This window comes from Camelus dromedarius, chromosome 24 (assembly GCF_036321535.1).
Source record: "Camelus dromedarius isolate mCamDro1 chromosome 24, mCamDro1.pat, whole genome shotgun sequence".
In the NCBI taxonomy this organism is placed as follows: domain Eukaryota; kingdom Metazoa; phylum Chordata; class Mammalia; order Artiodactyla; family Camelidae; genus Camelus; species Camelus dromedarius.
Window position 1 is genome coordinate 10,057,912 of NC_087459.1, and position 21,771 is coordinate 10,079,682.

The window sequence follows — 21,771 nt, forward strand, 5'->3', positions numbered from 1 at the left end:
CAAATATTGAAATATTGAGTCTTTCTATTCACAAACATGGTATAGTTGTTCATTTATTTGAATTTTCTTCTGTCATGCAAAGTTTTATAATTGGCCCTGCACATCTTTGGTTGATCCAATGAATTTACTAAACTCTTATTAGTTCTTAATCACACTAGTAATTTTTTTCTAGAATCTCCTGTCCACACCAATTGGTACACGTTTTGCTTTTTTTTTCTTTTGTTTTATGAGGGGGAAGGTAATTGAGTTTATTTATTTATTTATTTATATCTGGAGGAGGTACTGGGGATTGAACCCAGGACCTGCTAAGCATGCGCTCTACCACTTGAGCCATACCCTCCCCCACCTTAGAATCTCTTGGATAGTCTATGTAGGCCATCAGGTCACATGTTTTAAAAAGTGAAATTTTGTTTCTCCTGTCCAATGCTTATGACTTCCATTTCTTTGTCCTGTTATATACTGCCATCTAGAACCTCCAGATTAATGCTGAATACAAACAGTGCATCTATGTCTTGTTACCAACCGGAGTAAAAATTATGTTTTTTGTAGGTTTATTCACTCATTCCATAAATACTCACTGGGCAAACACTATGTGCCAGGCTCTGTACTAGGTACTTGGAATGCAACAGCAAACAAAACAAAAGTCCTCGCCCTTGCAGACCTTACATTCCAGTAGGCAGAGACGGAAGATTAATATAATTAATGATTAAATTCTATAGCATATGTTAGAAGGTGTTAAACACTATGCAGAAAAGCAATAGGAATCTGGAGTGTTAGTGTGGGGACAGGTGCAATTTTAAATAAGGTGATGGAGGCAGGCTTAGCTGAGAAAATGATATTGGAGCAGACTTGAAGGAGGAAGGGAGTGAGTGTGTCAATATCCAAGGAAGAGCTCTCCTGATCCACCGCAGAGAAGCGGGCAAGTGAGGCTGGGGCAGCTGCAGCAGCTGAGGTAGAAGAAGGTGCGATGAAGAGGAGATGGATGAAGGTGGGAGCCCATGGTGGAGGTGCTCACTCCATTCTTGAGCCTCGTCCAATTTCTTTTTCTCATTCCCTATAATACTCTGGCTTCAACAATATCTCGACTCTCTGTGGACCTTCAGTGCATGACCATAATATCCCTTTCAACCAACCCACATCCTCTTAGATGCCTCTCTCCCCCTCTCACCCAGCTTAAATTCCACAGTCAACAGTCACAAATGCTGCCCTGTACACACGCTTTCTTTCCCTCACTCACGTTATTGTACTTGTTGGCAAAACCATCACCTGGGTTAAATCCAACTCCCTGCCTATGCTTCATGTGCACCCGAGAGTTGAAAGTGGCTGGGGAAGAAAAGCACATGACCACGCTGACCTGTGTCCCTTTAAGTAATGACCACCAGCCTTAACGGGATACTCATGTTGCTGGGCAATCCTACTGTAATTCCATAGTCGGCCACTCCCGCTTTCCTCTCCTCAAAACTCCACCACCACCTTCCCCATCCTCACTCCCAGCTGATGACTTGCTTCCTACTCTGCTGGGAAAACTGAACCCATCACAAGAGACTTGCACACACTCCCTGAAACACATCCGCCTATGAACATGGCTGAGTGTCTGAACACTGATTGGCCTTCTGGCTGCTGCTGACATCAAAAACCAATCCCTCCACCTCTGAACGAGACCCACCTTCTTTTTTGCTTGTTGGAGCACTTCTTTCCAAGAAGTCCCTCTGACCTACGGCATCAGTTTGCCCCTCTCTACTAGATCATCCTCAGCACATAAAAACCCTTTTAGGGGAAAGGGTGGGGGAGGGGAGGAAGAAAAAAGGGAAAAAAAAAACAAAAACAAAAAACCCTGTACTTCTCCCATCTTAAAAAAGGTCCCATTTCCCTTCATCCCATTTCCCTGTCAGTTACTACGCAGGTCTCAGCTCCATTTTACTGCAAAACTCCTTTGAAGAGTTGTCTGTTCCTGTAGTCTTCTATGGCTTCCCTCCAATCAAAAAAAACACTTTCATTTACTCACCCCCTCCTTCCTATGTGATTTTCATATCTTCTGCTTCAACATGTACTAGACCTCATCCAACAAGATTATTATTATTATTTTAAATAGTCAGTTGGTTTTAAGTAAATAATAAGAAGAAAACAAGCTCTATTTGCTGTTTCTACTGTTCGTTTCTTCCTGTAGATCCAACTTCCCAATGAGAATCATTTTCCTTCAGTCTGAAGGTTATCATTTAGCATTTAAAATCACAGGTCTACTGGCAAGGCATTCTCTGAGCTTTTACCTGAAAATAAATTTATTTCACCCTCAATTTTTGAAGGATATTTTTGTAGATATAAAATTTAGGGCTAATGGGTTTTTTTTCTTTCAGCCCTTTGAAGATGTCTTTGCATAGTCTTGCATGGTACCCTGGCCTCCGTCATCACTCATAAGTCATTCAGCAGGCATTTGGAATGCTGTTTCCAAATGTGTAATGTGCTTTTGTTCTCCTGATGCTTTCAAGAATTTTTTTTCTTTATCTCTGGTGTTTAGCAGTGTGACTATGAGCACTAGGTATAGTTTTCCTTTCACTTATCCACGCTTGGGACAAATGTAAGTTTATCCCTGGAAATTGGTACTTTAAAAAATCAAACTTGGGGTATTTTCAGCCATTAACTTCTTAAATTTTTCTATCTCAGTATGACTCTCTTTTCTCTCTGGAATTCCAATTACATGGATGTCCAATTGCTTGACATTGTCCCTAAAGTTGTGTTCATTTTTCTTCAATATTTTTCTCTCTCTTCTTCAGAGTGAATAATTTCTATTGACGAGTCTTCAAGTTTATTGACTCGTCCGCCATCTCCAGTCTACTGGTAAGGCCAACTAGTGATTTTTTTTTTTTTTTTTTTGCTTCAGTTATTTTACTTTTCAGTTCTAAAATTTTCATTTAGTTCTTTCATATTTTCTGTTTCTCTGCTGAAATGCTCTATTGGTTCACTCTTTAAGACCACATCTTTTAATTCTTTGAACATATTTTCCTTTAAAAATATTTATAATAGCTGCTTAAAAATATATGTCTGCTGAGTCAAACATCTGGGCCATCTTTTGCTCAGTTTCTGTGGACTGCTTTTTTCCCCTTGACTTTGGATCATGTTTTCCTGTTTATTTGTATGTCTAGCAATTTTTGATTGAATAGTAGATATTGTGGTTCACACACTGTAGAGATAATGGATTCTGTTATCTTCCTCTGAAAAGTATTGATTCTTATTCTGGCAGACACTTCTACTACTGGTCGATCACTTTGAACTTAAATAGGCTTTTTTTCACACTCATTCGTGTAGATCTCCAGCCCCTCTGACTTGGCAGAACTCAACCTTCAAACCCTGCCTCTGCTGTGGGTCTTTTTTGTTGTTTGATGTCAGACATTGTTAGAATAGGTCCAGAACACACATTCTTCTAGGGCGGGGTTCGGCAGACTACAACCTGTGGAGTAAATCCTCCATCATCACCGGTGTCATATAAATTAAGTTTTATTGAAACACAACCATATTCAGTCATTATGTGTCCCACTGGCTGCTCTCACAATGCAACAGCAGAGCTGAGTAGTTGTGGCAAAGACTAGATAGCCCACAATGCTTCAAATGTTTAATATCTGCCCTTCTTCAGAAATTTTGCTGGTACCTGCTCTAGGGCATGGTCCTTACTCCTAAGGATATTCTTCAGCTGGATGCCAGGACTCTTGATGAGATGTTAAAGTGGTCTCTTGACTCTAGCAAGGCCAGAACTCCAGTGTTGCCAGCACTTCTCTTCCTCCAGCTCTGCTTGACCCCCGTCTGGAGCAGCCACCCTCTGATAAGCCTGGGGTCATTTCACTCTACACAGGTACAGCCCAGCCTTCAGCCATGGACTCATGGGGGTCCTCCTTCCTAAGACTTACAGGGCCCCTTCTCTCCAGAGCTCCCTCCTCTCCATGCCTCACGCCACAGATTTCAGCTACCTTGGCTTTGCTGAGCCCTAATTCTGCCTCCTCATGTTAGTGTGGCCATGATGCTCATTCAGAATCCAGCTCTTTAACTGGGTTGAGGAACAGTCCTGAGGGCAGAGAGCTGGGCAACTGTGGGGCTCACTCATGAACTTCCCTCCTCTGGAGGATCATAGCCTTGCACCGCCTGACGTCCAAAGCCTGAAAATAATTGCCTCACATACTTCTCCAGCTTTATTGTCCATTATGTTGGCAGAGCTAGTCCAGAAAACATCTACCTCATCTTGGCAGGAAGCAGAAGCTCCACATTTTTTTCTTAAACCCATTTCAGGTAGGTTTTCACTCCCCAACATTCCTCTGAAAACTGCACTTGTCAAGAACATCAATGACCTTAAAGCTGCTAAATGCAATAGCGAATCCTCATTTCTCATCTCTCTCGGCCTGTCAGCAGCATCAGACAGACCTAGTGACTCCCTCTTTCTTGATCTACTTTCTTTACTTATCTCCCAGAAACTAAGCTGTCTTCATTTGCTTCCTAGCTTTACTAGTCCCTCCTTCTCAGGGACTTCCTCTTCTAGTCTGGTCTTCTAGTTTGCTGATTCTTCCTCTTCTGAGTTCCTAGTGAAATGCCACAAGGCTCAATGTTTTTCCTTCATTTTCTTCTCTATCTTCACTCATTCTTCTGGCAGTTTTAGCTGGTCCCATGGCTTCAAATATCACCTACATGCCCATAACTTCCAAATTGCTATCTGTATCCCAGACCTCTCTCCTGAACTCCAGATACAGCCCAAAGGATATCCCAAAATGAGCATATTCCAACAATGACCTCCTGATATTTCCTCAACAATACCTGTTCCACCCAATGTCTTCTCCTTCTTGGTTGATTGCAACTCAGTCTTCCTAGTTACTTAGACCAAAGAAACTTGGAGTCATTCTTGATTCTTCTACATCTCTCACCCATATCCAACTTAAAAAAAAAAAAAAAAAAACAAGAAAAAACACCTCTAAGCTCTCCCTTGGAAGTATATCCAAAAATCCAACCCCTCTTTGTCACTTCACTGCCACCTCTCTGTTTCAGGTCACCAGCATCTCTTGCTTAGATTATTGCAATTCTCTCCTAACTGGTGTCCTTGCTTCCATTTGCCCCACCATTGTTTATAATCAACACCATGTTCACAATGACTTTTCAAAAATATAAATCAGACCTTGACACTCCTCTGCTCAAAACTAACCATGGCTCTTCCATTTTTACAATCATCCATTCATTTACTGAAAAAATGTTTATTGTGAGTTTTCTATAGGCCAAGCCCTGTACTGGGCATTTGCAATACATCAGTGAACAAAAGTAGTAAAAAGTCCCTACCCACCCTTATAGAGAGATTCTAGTGTAGGGAGACAGCTAATAAGTAATAAACAGAACAAATAACTTCTCCAGTGGTTCAGAAGAGGGTAAGTGGCTGCTGAGATAAGATATAGAGCAGGGTAAAACCAGATTGGGAATGTGGAGGCAAGGGTAATTTTAAAACAAGATCATCAAGGTAGACCTTACTGAGAAAGTGATATTTGAGCAGAGACTAGGAGGAGGGAAGCCATGAGGGAAGCTGGAGGAATGAACCTCCAGGCAGAGGGAACAGATGGACAAAGGTCAAAGCAGCAGCAGACAAGACATGTTTAAGAAGCAGCCAGGAGACAAGTGGTTGGGTAGAAGTGAGAGAGAAATGTTAGAAGATGAGGTTGGAGACATAATGATGGACCCTGTAGGTCTTGTAGGGCATTATGGGGACCTTGGCTTTTACTCTGAGATAGGAACTACTGGAGGATCCCAAAGCAGAATAATGATGTGACTTGAATTAAGTTTTAAAAGGATCCCTTTAGTTGCAAATCATATACTAGATAAGCGTCTTGTATCTAGAACATATAAAGAAATATTATAACTCCATATTAAAAGATAATCCAAATCAGAAGTGGACAAAGGCTCTAAATCAACAATTCTTTAGAAAAGAGCATATACAAATGGCCAACAAGCACATGAAAAGATGCTCAGCTTCATTAGCCATTGGGAAAAGGCAAACCAAACCACAATGAGATACCACTCCACACCCGCTAGGATGGCTTGAATCAGAAAGACAGATAATAACAAGTGTTGGTGAGGATGGAGAGAAATTGGAATCCTTGTACGCTGCTGGTGGAAATGTAAAATCATGCAGCCACTTTGGAAAAGTCTGGAAGTTCTTCAAAAGGTGAAACAGAGAGTTACCACATGACCCATCAATTCCACTCCTAGGTATGTGTATATATATATATATACACACACACATATATATATATACCCAAGAGAAATGAAAATCTATGTCTATACACAAAAACTTGTACGCAAATGTTCATAGCAGCATTATTTGTAATAGTCAAAAAGTGAAAACAACCCAAATGTCCACCACCCATAAATGGGTAAACAAAACGTGGCCTACTCATACAATGCAACAGTTTTCAGCAATAAAAGGAATGACATAGTAATAGCTGCTACAAAGTGGATCAACTTTGAAAGCAATGTGCTAAGTGAAAGAGGTTGATCACATAGCATCATGTATTATATGATCCGATTTTTATGAAATATCCACAATAGGCAAATACATGGAGACAGAAAGTAGATCAGTAGTTATGGGGGATGGCAAATTAGTGGTTATTGGTTTAGGGGTACAGGTTTCTTTCTGAGTAATGAAAATGTTTCAAAATTGATTGTGGTTGTGGATGCGCAGTTCTGTGAACACCCTCGACTATTGGATTGTAAACTTTATATGAGTGAATTGTATTACAAATGAATGATATACCAATAGGGCTCTGTGTGTGTGTGTGTGTATTTAAAGATCTCTTTGTTTGCTGCACTGAGGACAGACATGGGGGTGGGGTGGTGGCAGAGTTAGAAGTAGGAATTCCAGGAAGGACACTTAAGCTACATGGTAGTGGCATGGTCTAGTGCTAATGGTGAAAATGGCAAAACATGACTAGATTCTAGGCATCTTTTGAAGGCCAACTAGACACATCAAAGAATTGGAAGGGAGGTGAGTGAAAAAGAGAGAGGTCAAAGGTGACTCCAAATTTTATTCTGAACAATGGGAGGATGGGAGCTGCTGTCAACTGAGATGGAGATGGCTGAAGGTGAAGCAGTTTGGGAGTGGCTGTTAGGACTTGGGTCTCAACATACCAATCTAGGTTTGGGTAGAGCTACTTCTCCAGGTTAAGGTGGTCACCCATCTCATCTTTGTTTACGGAGAGTTACTCAAATGAGCATTGATTTTAATCAAGTAGTTTTTCTGAATTTGAAATGAAAATACATTTTCTCCTTTCATCTATTAATGCCGTGAAATACACAAGTAAAATTTCTAATGTTAAACCTTCATTCCGCTCCTGGGATAAACCTTACATGATCATGATTTGATTGTGAGTTTATTTGTTTTCCTGTTGTTATCATTTTTAATATATTGCTGGCCTCGGTTTGTTAATATTTATTCAGGATTTTTACATCAAGTTTTATAAATGAGATTGGCTTGTCACTTCTTCTATTCAAATTGTCCTTGTGTCGTAGAATTAGATAAGCTGCTTTCCCTCACTTGTTTTTCTTTCTGGAATAGTTTGTCAGAGACAGGATATATTCATTCTTTGAGAATTTAGAACTCACCTATATGACAAACTTTGTGTGTGTGTGTGTGCGTGTGTACGTGTGTGTGCATTGTTTTTGTATTTGGTTTTTTTTCTTATGGATAGAATTTTAACTACTGAATCAAATATTTTTATGGTTGTAAGTAATACATGTATTAAATTATTTTCAAAATTGCCTGTTACCTGTTTTTAAAAAATATGAGTATGAAGTTATTCACAAAGCTCTCTTATTTAAAAAAAATATGCTATATTGTGTTTTCTCCCTTTTTTGTGTATGTTCATCAGTCTCACCAGAGTTTTTTCTATTGTATTTTTTTATAAAACCAATTTTTGTTAATCCACTTTATTGGTTCTTTGTTTTCTATTTCATTAACCTCTGCTCCATGTTAATAACTGTATCAATGTAAATAGCCTTAAACACGCCAATTAAAGGGAAGAAATTAACATATTGGATGAAAAAGCAAGGTACAATTATATGTTATCTACCAAAAATTATAAAATTTCTTTCAAATTTCTAATTATACTCTAGTTATAAAGACAAAGATAATTAAAAATAAGGAGAATGGGGAAAGAGTATACAAACGCCAATCAAAAGAAAAGCTAGAATGTCTAAGGGGAAAAAAACCCAAAAAAACAAATCAAAGAAAAAAGAAAAGCTAGAGTGACTGTATTAATATCAATCAAAGTAGGCTTCAGAACCAGGAATATTACCAGGGACGCAGAGCAACATTTTATACTGATAAAGAGGTCAACTAATTAAAAATACATAATAAAGCTAAAAGTGTATGTACCTCATAGCATAGCTTTAAAACAGATGAAGCAAAAACTGATAGACCAGAAAGAATAAATAGAAAATCCAGTTAGACATGAAGATTTCAACATTCACTTCTTAGTAACTGTTAGAGCAAGTAGACAGAGGCTTAATATGGATATAGATTCAACATGGCCAACCAATTTGACTACAGTAGCATTTATGGAACACTGTCTCTATCAACTGTAAAACACACGTTGTTTTACAACACGCACGAAACATTCACCCAGAGAGCCTGTATTCTGGGTCATAAAACAAATTTGAATTAGAATAAGAGGATTTAAATCACATAAAGCATGTTTCCTGACCATCATGGAAACTAGAAATAAATAACAGAAAGATATCTGGAAAATAATCAAACATTTGTAAATTAAATAACACAATCCCAAATAACCTACTGTTTCAAAAGAGAAGCAACAGGATGTTGCAAATATTTTGTGCTGAGTGAAAAAAAAAATCACAACATATCAATATGTATGGGATAGATCTAAAGCAGTGCCTAGAAAAAATTTTAGCATTAAGTGCTTATACTTACAAAAAAGAAAAAGGGTCTCAAATCAATGATGTAAGTTTACATGTTTAGAAACTAGAAACAAAAGAGCAAATTAATACCAAAATAAGCAGAAAGAAGGAGATGAAATAAAGATAAGAGTGGAAATCAGTAGAAGAAAACAGAAATACAACTGAGAAAAATCAATGACACCAAAAGCTGGTTCTTTGAAAATATCAATAAAATTGATGAACTGCTAGAAAAAAATAAAATTTCCAATATCAGAAATTAAAGAGAGAAAACAAAATACCCTAGCGGGAGGGATAATAAAAGAATATTATGAACAACTTTATGCCAACAAATCAAAACTCTTGGATGAAATGGACAAATTCCTTGACACAAACTACCAAAGGTCACTCAAGGTGAAATAGGTTTAATTTCTATGTCTATTCAAGACATTATGTTTGTAGTTAAAAACCTTCCAACAAAGAACACTCCATGCCCAGGTAGCCTTACTCATGAATTTGACCAAACATTTAAAGAAAAAAAAGAATTCTATAGAAGGTTTTCCAGAAAACAAGAGGAGGGAACACTTACTTGATTTTATGAGGTCTACATTCCTCTACACCAATGTCAGATAAAGATTACAAAACAACAACAACAAAAACTTGCAGACCAATATTCTTAGTGAACTTAGATGCAAAAAGCAAATTTAATACAACATGACCAGGTGGGATTTACCCCAGGAATGCCAAGTTTAACATTTGAAAAATCAGTCCTTGCAATTAACATGTTAGCTGACTACGTGGGCCTAAAAAGGGCTCCCTAAAAGATACCCACGTCAAATTCCTGGGACCTGTAAAGGTGACCTCATTTAGAAGAAGGGTCTTTGAAGATGTGATCAAGTTAAGGAACTTGAGATGGAGAGATAATCCTGGGTTGTTCAGGTAGACCCTATATCCAATGACAGCATCCTTATGAGAGAAAGTCAGAGGGATATTTGAGACACACATAAGAGGAGACATAGACCTAAGGGAAACTGGTATGGAGACAGAGGCAGAGATTTGATTGACATGGCTACAAGCCAAGGAACACCTGGGGTCACAGGAAGCTGGAAGAAGCAAGATTCCCCCCTAGAACCTTCAGAGGGAGTGTGGGCCTGCTGATACCTTGATTTCAGACTTCTGGTCTCCAGAACTGAGAGAGAATAAATTTCTGTTGTTTTAAGCCACCAAGCTTGTGGTGATTTGTTATGGCAGCCCCATGAAACTCAAACACTGACGAAGAAAGAAAAACCTAAGACCATCTCTTTTGATGCCAAATTTTGTTTGACAAAATTCAGTAACTAGTCATGATTTTTTAAAAAAGAAAAAACTCTCAGCAAACAAGAATAGAAGTAGAAGGGTGTCTTCAACCTTATCAGAGGTACCTATAGAAAACTTACAACTAACATCACATTTAATAGTGAAAGACTGAATTATTTTCTCCCTAAGATTAGAAAAAAGGCAAAGATGGGGTGGGGTGGGTATAGGTCAGTGGTAGAGTGCATGCTTAACATGCACAAGGTCCTGGGTTCAATCCCCAATACCTCTATTTTTTTTAAAAAAGGCAAAGATGTCCACTTTCACCCATCTTACTTAACACTTCAATAGAGGTCCTACCTAATGCAAAAAAGCACAGGCAGGAAATAAAATGCAAACCCATAGTAAAGGAAGAAGTAAAACTATTCACAGACGACATAACTGCTTCTGCACAGAATCCTAAGGAATCTAGGAAAAACTACTAGAACTAATATGTGAGTTCATCAAGGTTCCAGGACACGAGGTCAATATATAAAAATCAATAGCATTTCTATATGCTAGCAACAAAAATATTGGAAATTGATATTAATTAATAATAATATTTTTTGGGGGAGGAGGTAATTAGGTTTATTTATTGTTTTATTTTTAAAGGAGGTACTGGGGACTGAACCCAGGACCTCATGCACGCTAAGCATGCACTCTACCACTTGAGCTATACCCTCCCCCCAATGATAATATTTAAAATAGCATTAAAATATGAAATGTTTAGGAATAAATTGAACAAGAGATGTACAAGACCTATACCCTGTAAACCACAAAACATCTCCAAAAAATTGAAGACCCAAATAAATGAGGAGAGATACTGCTATGATCTGAATGTTCCCCCCTCAGATCCATATGATGAAACCCTAATGCCCAATGTGATGGTATTAAGAGGTGGGGCCTTTGGGAGGTGATTAAGTCATGAGGGTGGAGACCTCATATGTGGGATTAGTGCCCTTATAAAAGAGATCCCAGAGAGCTCCTTTAACCCTTTTTTATGTGAGGACACAATGAGAAGTCTGTAAATGGAAAAGGGCCCTCGTTCGACCATGCTGGCACCCTGACCTCAGACTTCCAGCATCCAGAATTATAGGAAATAAATTTCTGTTGTTCATAAGCCATTCAATCTGTGATTTTTGTTTTGTTATAGGAAACATAGTGGACTAAAACAGATACCATGTTCAAAAATTAGAATACTCAATATTGCTAACATGTCATCTTCCCCCAATTGATCTCTGGATTCAGTGCAATCCTAGCAGGACTTAAAAAAAACCCCCAAAACCTCACAAGCTATGTAACAACGTTTATGAAAAAGTAAGGGGACACAGTAGTGGCCAAAACGTCATTCTGACCAATGTGCAGAGAAAGGAGGGGAGGTTCAAGATCAATAGTAGGAAAGCCAATTAGGAGACTATTGCTAACAACCCCGTTAGAAACTGTCGGAACAGTAGTAATGAAGGTGGAGAAAAATGAGCAGTTTTAAGAGAGGTTAAGGAGATAAAGACCAAGAGATTTTGGAGATTAAGTATGGGGGGGGTGGGGAGAATGGCTTCCAGACTTCTGATTTTGGAAAATGAACGGATGGTAGGGGTGTTCATTGTGATAGAGGACACAAGAAAACTAGCTTGAGAAGGGAAATGATGATGCCAGCTTAGAGCATGGGAAGTTAAAGGATTCTTTGACATAAACAAAAGAACACACAGCAGGGAGCTGAATATATAGGTGATACTCTGGGCTGGAGGTACACTTTCATCACCAAAGAGATGATAACTGAAGACAGAAGTGGATGAAATGTTCCAGGAAGCCTGCAGAGCAGGATCAGGGGGTCCAAGGGCAACCCAGGGAAGTGTTCTAAGCACACGGAGAATGAGCTTAATGGGGAAAAGTATTAGGAGAAACTGGTTTGGAAGTTACTGCTTTAGTCTTGCTGCTGTGAGGTAGAGGGAGTCAAGGCAGAGACATTTGGATTGATTCCAAGGATATTTAGGGTTTCTATTCCCGGTATGGACAAGGAGCTCCTATTGGACCAATGCTTCTGCAGACTGCTTCTGAAAATTCTGGACCAGGTATTTTAAAAAGCAACCACCTAAAGGCCCTGGAGAGAAACAAAAAGCAATCCTGGAGGGTCATCAACACTTGAAAGAATGGAGCTGCATTAGATATTTCACATTTTCTATGGTTTCTAGCCTGAGGGAAGGCTGCAGCAACCATCATTCCAGATGGCTAAAATTCCAGTAGAAAACTCATAGCTTTATTGGTTTGAAGAACTAGAGGATGACTTGTGATAAGCATAACTGCTGGAGAGAAACGGAGAGAAAACCTGGAAAGAACAGAAACAGAGATGGAGTACTCCAAATTCTGTGTATAAACTGCCCAAATCTCTGGCTGACTTGTGAACAATACACGCATTGGCACCAAGCTAAGGCTAAAAGAACTGACCTGAGGTTTCAGCTGCTGCTCACTATGGGGAAGACAGAATTTGCAAACAAAATCCAGCCAAGTTAATGCTGGCTTTAAAAAATCAACACTGTTGGGAGCGAGATAAAAGGATTCAGAGTCTCTGCAATATATCACTCACAACTCAATATTACTAGACATACAAAGACATCGGAAAATGTGACACACGTAAGAGAAAAGACAGGCAATCAGTGCAGGCTGACTCCAAGACAAATAAGACGTTAGAATTAGCAGACAAGGATGCTACACAAATTATTATAACTTGTATTAGTCATCTAGGGCTGCTGTAACAAAACACCACAGACTGGATATTTTAACTACTGAGATGTATTTTCTCACAACTCTGGAGGCTGGAAGTCCAAGATCAAGGTGCCAGTGGGGTTGGTTTCTCATGAGACTGCTCTCTTTGGCTTGCAGATGGCCACTTCCTCTTTGCTGTGTCCCAACGTGTCCTTTCCCCTGTTCATGCACATGCCTGATGTCTCTTTCTCTCCTTATAAGGACTCCAGTCCTACGGGATTAGGATCCCACACTTATGATCTCATTCAACCTTAATTACCTCTTTAAAGGTCTTATCTCTAAACATAGTCACATTAGGGGTTAGGACTTTAACATAAGAATTAGGGGGCACAATACAGTCTACAAAATTATTGTTCTCAAGGACAATATGTATACATAGATAGATAAGCAGAGATAGAGATAGATGCCTATAGGTAGATATAGACGTATAAATACACAGACATTTAGGTATCTCAGGACAGAGGGCAGATACAGAAACCAATAAAAAGAACTAAATGGAAATTCTAGAAAAATATAATTTAATTAAAAATTCATTGGGTGGGCTTAAGAGCAGAGCAGACACTGTAGAAGAAAAGCAGTGAACTAGAAGACAGGACAATAAAACTACCCAAACTGAAACTTAGAAAGAGAGAGAGAGAAAAGCATGAAAAAAAAAAAAAAAAACCCTCAGTGACTTGTGGGACAAGATCAAATGGTCTAACACATGAGTACTTGGAGTCCTAGAAGGAGAGGAAAGAGAGAATGAACAGAAGAAATTTTTCAAAGAAATAATGAATGGAACTTACCCATGTTTGGTGACAGACTCTCTCAGAATCAAGAAACTCAGAAAAACCAAGCTGGATAAACACAAAGAAAACTGCATTCAGGCACTTCGTAGTCAAACTGTTGAAAACCAAAGATGAAGAGACAGTCTTGAAGGCAGACCGAAAAAAAAAAAAAAAAAAAAAAAAAAAGAAAAAGAAAGAAAGCAAAACAATCATTACAGGGCAACAAGGATCTGGATTATACTGACTTCTTATCAGAAACAATGGAGGCTAGGGCATAATGGAACGACATCTTTAAATTTCTAAGAGGGGAAAAAAAAAATCTATCAACCACAAATTCTGTGTCCAGAGAAAATCTTCAATATTTAAGGTGAAATAAAGACACTTTCAGATGAAGCTAAGAGAATCTACTGTCAGCAGCACTTTGCTATAGAAGTACTGAAGGAAGGTCTTCAGACTAAAGAGAAACTATACCACCCAGAAAATTGAATTTTCAGAAAGAAATAAATGGCTTTGAAATGGAATGTATGTGGGCAATTACAAAAGAACACTTTTCCTCTTAATTCTGTTAAAACACATATAAGTGTTTGAAGCAAAAGTTAAAGGGTTGGATTGATTATAAGCTTTACAATGGATGTAGGTATAGCACCTATGACAGCCACAGCATAAAGGAGGGGTAGGGCGCTAAGGGACCCGTATAGTTACAAGGTTTCTACATTTTGGGCGCAGTAGCATAACACTAACTCCAAGTAGACTGGGAAAAATTAAGGATGCGTATTGCACTCCCTAGAGCAATTATTAAAAAATACTGCGGAGGTATCATTAAAACTATTCACCAACACATCGCCCTGGCCAGTGGGTCTGGCCTCACTGCCCCTCACCCCCCATTCTGCTCTCTGAAAGGATCGGCCACAGCCTTGGTTCGCTCAGATCCTGGTCGTATGGCCCATGGTGGAAACATCCGAGTTGGGTACTGAGGAGATTGTCCCTTCAATAGGCCACTTCTTATTGGCACGAGAGAGAGCACAGAATACGAGTTATCATCCACTTTCTTTTGTCACATTTGGGGTTTTTCTGGCAACACAGACCATGAAAGCCAGGCTCAGAGTTCTGTCTACAGCCAGGCTGGGGTAATTGAAGCCAGAGACCCGGTCAAGTCAGAGTCCCTGGATAGGAAAGGTGGCCTGGGAACCTCACTTTCCCAGAAACAGGCCTCCTTGCCAGGCCTCAGCCTCAGGAGCCAGGCCAACGCCACCATCTTGGCCACCGTCCACACTGGGGTTTCTGCGGTGGGGGAAGGGGAAACCATCTTCAGAGGCAGAAGGCACTGCTATCTGCCCACAGGCTGCATGTCTGCTCCATCTTTACAAAATTAAAGAAAGGCCTTGAGCAGACCAGTGTTGAGATGTAACAATGAACCAAAGAGCATGAGTCGGGGGGAGGGTGTAGCTCAGTGGTAGAGCACATGCTTAACATGCATGAGGTCCTGGGTTCAATCTCTAGTACGTCCGTTAAAAATAAATAAATAAGTAAACCTAATTACCACCCCCCACCAAAAAAAAAAGCATGGGTCACCTAATCCTCTGTGCTTGGGTCAAAAACTTAAGGGGGAAAAAATAGACTAAACACAAACAAATTGATGTATCCCTTGCATAATTTTAGAAAATTAAAAATTTTTAAAAATCATGAGAAAAACTCAATGACCAAAGGAACTATTGTCTGTTAAGGATTAAAAGGTACTGAAGAGCACCATCAAGCTTCAGGAAGGGCCAGAGGAGTCACACGCACACCTACAGATGACCCACATGTGCGCAGGGCCTGCAGTGGTGGAGGAAAGACGCCAGCGTGAGGCTCAGCTCTGTTTAGCCACCACTGGGACCCAGGAAGGTCCAGTGGAGCCTTCCTGTCATCAGGGCTTCCTGTCATCCGTTGTTGAGAGCAGATGACCACACAACACACACGGAGACTGAGCGTGTAAGGGAGTTGAGCTATGAACAAACACGCTTGTGGCAAGGCTCTCCTGACACCTACCTGGTACCATGCATAATCCTCGCTGGGCACCATGCCGTCTGGCATCTGTGGCAAGCATACATAATCAGTGACATTGCTGCCATGTTGACCAAGCATTTCCATGGCCACTCATGGGGAGGGGGAAGGGTGGGGAGCAGGAATTTGTGTTGAGGCCCCTCTTAAGTCCCAGTGGCTATAACCTAGTATGACTCAGGCCTCAGTCTCCACCCTCTCAGGGGATGCCCACAAACCAGGTGACCCCAAAGCCTCATGCTGATGGTCAGGCCTGTTCCCCTGGGCTAGGACAGGCACTAGATAGATGCTGAGTTCAAAGCTGCACTTGGGTCATGTCAAGGCAGTCCCCACCTCCCGAAGGAGGGGAGCCCTCTGCCCATTGCTGGCCTCAAAGTGGTCAGGGCCACAGGGATCCTTCACCGACAATCCCCAACCCTGTTCCCTTTTGGGGTTGAAGGATCTAGTCCTCCAACTGCTAGAGATGCCCTGGGAATTCCACTTGACTGAGGAGATGTGCCTCATCCAAGGTCCCGCCCCTTCCTGGGGGTCTGCACCCAAGGGCATGGATGCCGAGTTAAGAGGCTCAGCGCTCACCCCAGCCCAACTCTGAGTTGCCATCCCACCATCGCAGCCCCACTGCCCCTCTGCCTGTCCTGCATCCTTACTTTCCCCACAAGAGCATCCCTGACAAACCTTCTGGGTGCTACCCTCTGTCTCAGTAGTTGCTTCCCACAGAGCCCAGCCTCTGACAGCAGCATTTGGGTCAGTGTCCTGGGGCTGCTGGTGACAGATTTCCACAAGCTGGGTGGCTTAAAGCAACAGAAATGGATTCTCTCACAGTCCAGAGGCCAGAAGTCTGAAATCAAGGTGCTGTAGTGCCATGCTCCTTCCAGAGGCTTGTGGAGAGGACCCTTCCTTTTCTTCCAGCTTCTGGTGGCTCCAGGTATCCCTTGGCTTGTGGCCACACCACGCCAATCCCCGCCTTCATCTTCCCATCTTCACATGGCCATCTCCGCTGTGTCTCATATCCCCCTCTCCTTTCTTACAAGGGTATTTGTTACTGGATTTACGGCCCACTCGGATAATCCAGCATGACCTCACCTCGAGATCTTTACCTTAATGATATCCACAGAGATCCTTACTCTAAATATGGTCACAATCTGAGATGCCAGGTGGACATACTTTTGGGGGGCCCCAGTAGAGCTCCTGCAGCTGCCAGGTTCCCATTTCTATGACAACGGTAAGAGCAAACCATGAGCTCCCGGGAGGGCAAGGATCTCTGTCGCTTTCATCTCTGGGAGGCAGCATGAGCAGCCCTGTCCGCCACTGCTCTATAATGGTGGCCACAAGGTCAACACAGAGAGCTGGAGGAGATACAGACCTACCCCCGGCCGGCAACCCCACGGAGACAGCCACTGGGAGAGCGTGTCCCACCTGTGCCAGCACTCCAGCGCTGGGGAGCCCAGAGACCTCAACAGTGGTCACAGGAGAGAGAGGAGGTGTGACAGTTTGCACATCTTTCAGAACTTCCCATTGAGGTTAAGGAATAACCGTCTCCAGGGACGCTTTGCCGGTTAAAGCTCAAAATGCTTCCATGGGACCTAGCTGGTTTCAGGGACCCTCCCTGGTAACACAGCCCTGAAGTTTCCAGCTGGGAGACTGCACCAGGCAATGCCAGACCCCCTGGTAAATCCAGCCACTTCTTGTAAACCTGTGTTTAAAGGAATCGTTGGGCACTATCCCTTGGGATGTCCTCCCCTGTCGATCTGTACTTGGATGTCTTGGAACAGGGCCTCATTTGGGCTGGTATTTGGATTCTGGCCATTCTGCTCTGCTCCAGGGACCCCAAGATGCTCAGAGGGCAACTCAGAGCCAAGATAGGCCTTTTGACCCTACTTCTTCCAAGGAAGCAAGATGATGTGGCCCAGGACCACGGCCACGGGAGGTGAAATACTGGGATCTCAAACGGCAATAAGCAAGGGGGACAAACCCCTTCAGGGAGGACACAGGGTGACAGCTGAGAGTGAGATGTGTTCTGGCACGTGGGTGCAGTGGCTACTAACAGGCGGCTCCCCAGAGAATCTTTGTTCTCAGAGGTACTGAGGGTGTGAAGTCAGGTATGCGGCGCCCTCTCCCTCCCCCACAGCCGCTCCCACTCTGGGATGTCTGCGGGTATTGGCAGGGGGGTGGTGGTGGAAGAATCGTGGAATTAGAGCCTGAGCCCCAGCCTGGGACTTGTGGCTCCTCTCCTGTCTGACGAGGCCACTCTGGCCATGTCTTCCCTGGGCTGTCATGAGACACAGATGAGGTGATGGAGATGGGGGTGGCGGGGGGTGAGGGGGTGGATTCAGGCAGGGCTGGGTAGCTCATCCCCGGCTTTATCACCCACCCGCAGGTGACTTGGGGCAAGTTGGGTTCTCAGAGCCTCTGCTGTGTGCATTAGAAGAGCATCACTGAACAGTGCGTGTCCTGATCGTGGAGAGCAATTAGCTCAGCCCATGGCACCCAGTGGGAGCTGGGTGCAAATTCCTTCCCTCCCTGAGGGTCGCTGGCCCCTGGGTAGCACAGGAGGGCTCTGTGGGAGTAGGGAGGTACTGTCTTCATGTCCTGGGGTGGGAAGCCATAGGGTGGCTGCAAGGCATCCAGGTGGGTCTGGGAATCCGTGAGAGGAGCCTGGATCATGACTTCACTGTGTATTTGTGGTTTTTACTCTGAGGCACACAGGTGTTTAATAACTTACCTCAGGCCAGCCCCAGCTGAAACCACCGAGTCCTGTCTACTTGAGGTTCTAAATAAAGGACACAGTTACGTTTAGTCCACATGACTCATGACCCGCAGAAGCTCTTAGAAAGCCGCACACGTGGCTTTGTGCACTCACACGTCCACGCACGGACGCACAGGCGGCCACGTCTTGGCGATGGAGAGTGGGCGCTGCATGGTAAGCAGCAGAGGAGCAGGGACTGCCCAGGTCCTACTCGGTTAGCGGCATGATAAGCCTCAGCGCCCCAGATTCAGGCTGGAGGGCTGGTTTCTTGCGGGGATCAGGTGTGAGTGGAGCTGCATTCTTTCTTCTTGCTCAGGGGTTTGTAGAAAGGAGTCAGTCTCCCCAGGGCTTGACTTCTCCATAGGAGGCGGAGCCGGACCAGGATCCAGAACTCCCATGTCCTCGGTCACGCTCCCCTGCTGCCTGGTGGCCTCTCTGTTTCCTTATGTCCTTTGGATCCTCTAGCACTTCTCCCTACCCCCCGCCCCCCGCCCCCCGCCCCCCCGCCATCTAGCAATGAACTTCCCCGGGTGCCTTTGTCCCCTCTTGACTACTCTTGACACTCCCAGCTATCCCAGAGGTAAACCATGACGCATGCGCTTTCCCACAGGTGACAAGAAGCTTGGCCTGCTTAGATGTGAGAGGCTCCCTGCAGGGTGGCTATGTTTCCACAGAAAACAATCATGACCGGCCCTCAGGACGTAAAGTGAGGTCTGATGCAGGTCGGCCCCACTTTCTCCTGACCTGCAGAGGATCTTATCTTGACCCCGGCAAGGGCCCCAACCTCCTCCTTCCCTCTGCGTCCAGACCACCCAGGAGTCTGACTTCAGAGTGCAAACCAAGGCCAACTAGAGTAAGAGCCAACACTGACGGGATCGCAGCATCCCTGGATTAGCTCTAGTGCCGAGGGAGAGCAGGTCAGCCCCATAAAAACATTCCTATGACCAGGTGTACAAAGTGGGCCACCGCTTGAATGGTGACGATGAATTCAGACAGCTGACGCCCACTGAGCGCTTACTATGCGCCAAGACTCAGCTTCGCATTTTCCACACATTATCTTGTTTAAGCCTCTCAACAGCCCCAGGAAGAAGATGCTGTTCCCATCATTTCTATATTACAAATGGGTCCCCCAAGGCTCGGAAACTTATTCAAGGGCAGGCCCGGCTGACCTGGAAGTCAGAGCACCCGGTCCCATTACTGCAAAGAGGACGCGGGTTCCCCACCGCGTGAATCTGCCCTTAATTGCATAGCTGGGAGTGATCAAACAAGTTCTATCGCATACCATCACCACAACGCCCTCGGCTCTGGGAAGACTCCCAGCAAACGCACCGTGCTGCTGGACGGAGGGCAGGAAGAGGAGGAGAGGGAGGCCTCTGGTCCCACCATCCCAGCCCTACTCGGCTGAGCACCCTGAGGCCTACCATGCGCTGTGGCCCCTCCAGGCCTTCATGCAGCCCTGACCCAGATCGGACACTGCTGGGCGGCTTCAGGACTCATGCTCGCGTCTGAAGCCGGGTGGGCACCCTGGACACAAACTCCCTGCCCTCGCAGGGAAACATTAGCTTGGGACCCATGGCTGGACCCAGACATTTTTTGAAACATAAGTCTGAGCTGATGGGTCAGGCCCCACCAGAAGCTAGCTGCAGAGGCCAAGAAACGTCTGGAAAAGTTCCCTCAGGAGCATGGCACCAGAGGACGGACTCAGGCTTTGGAGACCTGGGTTGTTTTTTTTTTAAATTGTTTTTGAGGGGAGGTAATTAGATTTATTTATTTTTTATTATTTTTTTAATGGAGGCACTGGGGATTGAACCCAGGACCTCGTGCATGCTAAGCACACACCCTACCACTGAGCTACACCCTCCTCCCCTGGAGACCTGGGTTCTAATCCCACTCCTGTCACTTCCCGTAGTGTGACATGGTGAAAGTTCGTCAAAGGACCTCATCCTGGGATGGGAGAGGTGATGTCCACTGCAGTGGTTTTGAAATATGCCTGCAAACCTCCTGATATTCTTCCCTTCAAGGGGTGAAGCCTGGTTCCCCTTCCCTTGAGTGTGGGCTGGACTTAGTGATTCACTTCTAACTAATAAAATGAAGCAGCAGTGCTGGCGTGTGGCCTCGGAGACCTGGTCGTGAAAGGTACCACAGCTTCCTGCCTGTTCTCTCTCTTGCTCTTGGGTCTCTCCCTCTCAGGGAAGCCGGCTGCCATGTCATGAAGAGAGGCCCACTGGTGAAGCACTAAGGCATGCGCCCCACAGCTCTGTGAGGGCACCACCTTGGAAGGGACTCCCCCAGCCCCAGTCCAGCCTTCAGATGGCAGCGGCCCTGGCCAGCATCCCAACCCCAACCTCACAAGAGGCCCTGAGTCAGAACCACTCAGTGGTGCCGTTCCTGAATTCCTGACTTATGGAAATGGTGAGGTAATCCATGCTCATCACTTTCAGCCAGTATAGTTGGGGTATTTTGTTACACAGCAAGAGGTAATGGAAACATACACTCATCAGCATACCAGGAGCCCCTGGGGTAACACGTGCGAAGGGCCAGGTGCCTGACAGGTGCTTGGTCCGATTAGCTCCCTTCCACTCTGAGGACTCAGCAGCCCCTCCCCGTGGAAGGTTTGCACTGCGCATTATGCCCTCCAGCCAGGTTCCTGGCCTCCTTCCGTTTCCCCATAGCAGGCCTCCTGGCTGTGCCCACCAGAGACCCTGTCTCCCTGGGGGAGGCTTGCTGTCTCTTTTATATGGGATCAAAGAAATTGGTTGGCGTCCAGTTTAATCCAAATCCTGTGTCAGGACCAGCCTTACCTCCCAGGTTCACCTTCCTCACAGCAGCACAGCTGGGACGTCCAAACTGTACATCTAGTTCACACTACTCTTTGCTTAAAACCCTCCAGCGGCTTCCCTTTACCCTTGGAGTGAAAAAAATCCCAACCTGTTACCATGGCTACAAGATTCATGTGATAGGCCCCACCCCCACTGTTTATTACACTCCAGGCTCCTGTCTTCCAAACGCCCCTCAAATGTGCCAGACCTCTGCGCGTGGAACATGTCTCCACCAGACCTTCGCAGGCTGCCCCTCCCCATCATTATGAGCTCCACTCAGTGTCACTTCCTCAGTACCACCCCGCCAAGGCCGTCTCCATCACATTGTCTTATTTTGTCCTTTTTGTCACCAGCTAAAGTGACCTGTTGCCTTGTTTATTGCCGGAAGCCCACATAC